Here is a 5,975-nt window from a genome sequence, read left to right as displayed (position 1 = left end):
AGAAATGAGCAAGATCCCTCCCAAGAGTAAAACAAAAAGGCCCATTGAAAAAGGGCTTGGAATTCATAATTCCATTTGGAGGTCAGAAGTACCAAAACTACATTAAAGCTGATAGCAAAATGGGACCATGGCTCCCAACTTCGTAAAGAATGGTATGTCTCTTTTCACTGTACCTATGCAATTTTCTCTCTCTAGACATATTAATTGGAGCCTTCGAATACCATCAACGTCGACCTTGACAGTTGAGATTCTCTCTCTAAACACAATCATCATTGAAAACTAAGGAAAGCAGTAAAAAAAAAATGAATTGTAGATATTGTTATATATGGTTACTCAATTAAAGACATGGAGAGAGAGAGTTTGAATGTTTTTTAGAGAGAGGATATTAATTGGAGCCATCAAATATCAAATCCCACCAGGGTTGACCGTGAGGGTTGAGATTCTCTCTCTCAACGTAATCATCAGTGAAAACCAGGAAAAGCAGCAAAAATTAATTGTAGATATTGTCACAGATATTGTCATATATAGCTACTCAATTAAAAAAATATAGAGAGAGGAAGAGAGTTTGAATATTTTTGAGAAAGAGGATTTGAATCTAGGTTTAGAACAATAAAATAAAATTTCTGTTAGGGAGTAATGGAAAAGCATATATTTTCTTTCTATGTTTTCCTATGCATGCTTAGAGCGAGATAATATGTTCTAATTAATGGCAAGGTTTATCTTTTCCTCCTATTTTTTCCCATGGGTGCATAGAGAGAAGAGAGGGCCTGGATTCTAGGGGGGGAAAATCTTCATTCTTAAAAACTATAACACTATCCCACTAGTCTTTTTTTAGGGTTTTAACAACTGTGGGCTTCACTTCACTATTCTCATGACAGACAAGGCCAGAGATTAGACATGAAATATCATAAGCACCCCTAGGTTTCTATTCAAGTTCCATGAAGTGGTACTCCCACTTGAAAAATGAACGTATTGCCATGCTCTAGCTCATTAAGTTACATTTTTGGATGTAGGAAGGGTACGAACTTTTTCCTAATTCCAAAGGACCACTACTCCTAACCATATAGTACTATACCATAGCCTTATGTTGTACCTTTGAAATTATAATGAATATTTTTAACAATAACCAATACTTTTTAGTATTTGGCTTAAATTCAAACCTTAAACCTTATGCTTTATGCCTTACTCTATAAAAACTCCAGTAAATGGTGTGTAATGCACAACTAGGCATCTACCATACTGTAAGCGAAACATAATCCGCATTGTTCGAAATTAGCATCTCATTAGTTACCGAGAGTAAGTTTCATGGCGACGTACCATGAATGTCCTAAACAACACATATATGGACTACTTTCCTCAAATGAAAACTCGGCTCTTCTGTTCAGGATATTAATTATGATATCGAAAAGAATAATGAGAGGTGAAAAGCATTATGGTAACTTATTTGCTTTATTGGCATGCTTACAAAAAGTAGGATATTGTGCAATGATATTTTTGTTTGTGCAAGATGAAACAAGGCTTTACAAGTTCAATAGGGATTCAAAATTCCTCTAAGCAGGAACATAAAGTCATTTCACAATTGCTTGATATCTATTGAAGATGTAGTTCAATTGAATCTTGGTGCATCTTAACTAAGTGAAGGATAGGACCATACTGTTCATGGAACTATGTTTCAATCTTTTTTAGTTGTATGGGTAATGCACTAAAAAAGACCATTTAAATCGTCGTTAGGGGCATATTTTATGCTAGAGTTGAGTAAGAGTAGCACCTCCCTTGGAAGATTTAAAATATATTGGTTAAACTTGTGACCCAAACAAAGACAAAACATGCAATAAACCCAAGTTACACACCCGATCTCTCTCTCTCTCTCTCTAAAATGCACCAACATACCATTGATTCCATTTTCTTTTACTCTCGATTCCATTTTCTATACTTGTCTACAATGGAGGCAGGACCTCATAGAGAATTCAGCTATTTTGAGCCATCACTTTGCTCTCTCATTTTTACTCAAAGAGAAGTATTATTCATTTTTGCCAATAAAATGGCCTGAATTGCTATCTCATTTTGTTACTCGAAGAGAAGTGGCTCTCTCAATTTCACTCAAAGAGAAGTATTGTTATTTTTTGGTCTAACAGTGGTAGCAAGGAGAAAATGGGGCGAGGAAAGCTTGAAAGGAAGATGATAGAGAACGAACCAAATAGGAGAGTGACTTATTCAAAGAGAAAAAATGGCCTTCTCCAGAAGGCTTATGAGCTATATGTTCTCTGTGATGTGGATATTGCTCTTATGATGTTCTCCAAAACTAGAAAGCTCGGTGTTTTCTCTTGAAAAAAGAGGTCAAGAAATTGACCATTTTTTCTCCTTTTCTTTGTCTTTCCTATTTTTGAATATTCAGCTTGATCATGACTATATCGCCTGTTTTTTTTGTTTTTTTTTCTCTTTTGAGTATTCTTTTGCAGGATTGAAGAAGTTTTTGCTCGCTATGTAGACCTTCCTGTGCATATACGAGAGAGGTACGAGTTTAAAATTGAAGGGAAAATTACAGATGCCCCAAGATGCATAGAAAATTTGTTCAGGGGTATTTATAATTTTCTCATTATTTAACAGGTTCCATTTGTTTATCCATGGTGCCTTTTATCATACCCTCACATTTCTTTTTTCCTTTATTAGTAATTAGGTTCATTTGCTCTCTCATTTATGCTTTGCCTACAACTTCAAAAGATTTCAAAATGAAGAGGTAACTCTCTCTTGTGCATGTGTATGCGTACTCAAATTTCTAACCCTACTCAAACTTGAGGGAAACTATTGTTATCAACTTTGCAAAACATCATGTCCGAGAAGACCTGTGAAGCTGAGGTCGAAAGAAGATTTGGTCTCTCAATTGAGCGGGTACCTCACTTTCTCTCTCACGCACATATGCAAAATTCGTGTTTATAAATGAAGGGCTTCATTCGTGTTTATAAATGAAGGGCTTCATTTGTGCTAACCTCTCTTGATTGTTTTGTTTTATTTCTAATGGTGGGTTCTTTGTTTACTGTCTTAAAGAATCTCAACCAACCCGGACCCACGCATTGAGGTACGCCCACAACTTATTTATATAGAAAACAATAACTGTTTATTTTTGTTATAACAAGACTACAATCACTATTAATCATTAGATGTTAAATCGGATTAGGAATATGTTATTGACTTTGTACAAGGTCCAAAAAAACCTTTCTTGAACTTTGTGATACATCCTTAGCCACCTGATTTCAAATGAAATGGCTAGGGGTCATTCCAATATTTTTGCACCCAAGTGATGCAAGTAAGGATGCCTAATATTATTAAATTTTAGGGTTATATTTTGTACTTTTTAAGTTTTATTTTTGGGGTTTTGAATTTTTTTAGGGATTATAAGATTTTTTTAGGTGTATTAGTGGCATTTTATAAAAATTATAATTTGCATCTCTATGGAATTATTTATTTTAAGAAAATTAAGCAAAATTAAAGCTATAATTTGAACTATTTAACAACTTACCCGTAATTTTTTAATCTAATTTCAAATAGCCCATCTTCTTCTTTTTTTTTTTTGTCAAATTTCAATTAGACATCATACAATACATGAAGATGAGTTTTAAAATTTATGAAAATACATCAAAGTTAAGATGTTAAATAGTTCAAAGTTTTGGAAAATTTTATTTATTTTCTCAAGGCTAAAAATGTCATTAGGAATTTGTGTTATAACTAGAAGTTCTAGTCATACTAGAATTAGTATTTCTTAAGAGTTAAGGTTTTAGATATAAATAGTGGCCATTGTAGGATTTTAATGCAGAGTTGAATATTGTTCCTTTGGAGAATCATGGTAAAATTAGAGAGCTAAGAAGCTTGGCTTGATGTGCGACCATTATTTTCAATCACATATTTGTTTGAGATCTTTTTATAAATTATCTAGTGTCCACTGTATACAAAGATAAGCAGTCTTATAATATGCAATCCCCTCATAATTGATCTTTCATTTTCCTTCCTTTACGATCTTGTGATTCTTGTTTTATCCATCTTTTTTTTTTTTTTCTCATGAGATCCAACTACTCTGGAAATTTTAAGAGCTTCAACAATAAATTATTAGGGTCCAGCATGAATTGGAGGATGCTGAGAGAAAACTAAGGTACCCCTTTCGCACTTATGGGAAAATAACTCATTTCCAAACTATATTTAAGTAGAAAACAAAGCAAATGAATATTTCACATCTTTATCTTCATTCTAGGATATTCGAAGGTGAACCCATAAGGATCGCATCACTATCAGAAGCAGAATACTATGAACATATCCTTCAAGATACACTCAGTCAACTAAACAATCGCAAAGTTAGATCTCAATGCACATAGCAAATTATGCAATCATGTTTTGTTCTTTTTATGCTGAGTGAAATTTGTTGTTTTCAAAGTTATATATATATATATATATATATATATTCTAAAGTCTATTTGTTTGTGTGGTGCAGCGTGATTTGGAAGCAGTGGGAAATTTACCTATAAAAGATTTCCTCGAAAGCAAAATTTCTCAAAACAGAAACTTTTTCTTCTGAGATTGGGCTGACTTGATTGACCTTTGTATGATAAAAAATATATATGCAGACATATTATCATGGAGAGAATTCAAATGCTGGTGGGTTCAATTCGGCTCAAATTCCGGATTGGTTCCCACCAAGGGAAACACGCTCCCCACTTCAAATTTTCTTAGAATTCAATTCTCAGCACTCCATACGGTATTTTTCATAATTAGTTGAGAAATAAATAACTAGCTAAACAACATTGAACAAAAGAAAAGAACAAATTCATAGACACATCTCTTGATGATGAATGAATAAATGTACCAAAAAGAAAGTAGGCCCAAATAATGTTCTTCCAGACTCTAGTACTTAGAAAATTTTGATTTACAGGGAACATCCACAATCAAATCCAGATTGCTTACCCAATTCATCCGCGAGTTCTTTAATAATAAACGATAATGCATTGAACCTTACTGATCAAGTTGGTTTGAACGATAAGAGCAATCGCGTGGAGACAAATGAAGTGCTTGCTCCAATTGAGACTGCAACATTTCAGGGGCCTGAAACTTACACCACCGGAACATCTACGATTCACCCTTTGGCAATCTGAAGCCAAAATACAGTGAATGCGGTATGGCCTTTCAATCCATGCAATTCACATGTTTGTATGTAGTAGTTTGTTTTTCTTGGGCTAGTTAAGACTTTTAGACAGCATTTGCAAAGTCGGCTGAGTACCGAGTTAATCGGGCTCAAGCCCTGGCTAAGCCCGAGTAGGGTGTCCAAAGTCCATATTAAAAAAATTCAAAACAAATCATATAAAAATCTCAAAAATAACAAATTTATTTGGGATATTTTTTTATGTTTCTTATTATTTTGGCAAAGATTGGAAAGTGTTTTGGCCATAAATACTTATTTTTATATTTTTCATATCTTTTTTGGATTATTTTAAAAATACCCCAGTCACAACTTATTTTTAAAATGTAGTTTTTTACTACTTTTTTAACCTCATGTGTTTTGCTTAATCTTACTTTGAACATACATTTCCTATTTGTTTTAATTTTTTTGTATTTTTTATAGTTTTTTAACCATTTTTTATTGCTACAGTGGTTGGCACTACTCTGGCTGAGTTGCTTGGACTCAGTCCGAGTACTCGAATCAAGCATGGGCCAAGTACTCAGCCTAAATAGTGGTTTCCAACATTGCTTTTAGAATGAGATAGAAAACTTCTTTGCAATTTATAGAATAATACCTTGAATGAACTTTTAAATTTAGTAAATAGAAAGAAGACAAGAGAGTAAATATTCAAAACAATTTATGCTCACGCAGGCACAAGTAGGACTCGTAATGTGCTGCGTGGCCCGGTCCGTTCCAAACATCGCTAGGGCTGGGCCTGGCCAAGGGCTTTTCAGCAAGGGCCAGCCCTATTGGAACCAACACCAGGGCTAGT

The 5,975-nt window shown here is 33.9% G+C and overlaps 1 pseudogene; it reads left to right on the top strand.

Moving 5' to 3' along the window:
* Positions 1 to 2,151: 2,151 nt before the first annotated feature.
* On the top strand, positions 2,152 to 5,138 carry LOC105421536 (truncated transcription factor CAULIFLOWER D-like; annotated as a pseudogene).
* Positions 5,139 to 5,975: the final 837 nt, after the last annotated feature.

Source organism: Amborella trichopoda, chromosome 9 (assembly GCF_054954075.1).
Source record: "Amborella trichopoda isolate Santa Cruz 75 chromosome 9, AtrichopodaSantaCruz75HAP2 v2.0, whole genome shotgun sequence".
In the NCBI taxonomy this organism is placed as follows: domain Eukaryota; kingdom Viridiplantae; phylum Streptophyta; class Magnoliopsida; order Amborellales; family Amborellaceae; genus Amborella; species Amborella trichopoda.
The sequence above is the reverse complement of the archived record's forward strand: the minus strand, read 5'-3'. Positions and strand labels throughout refer to the sequence as shown.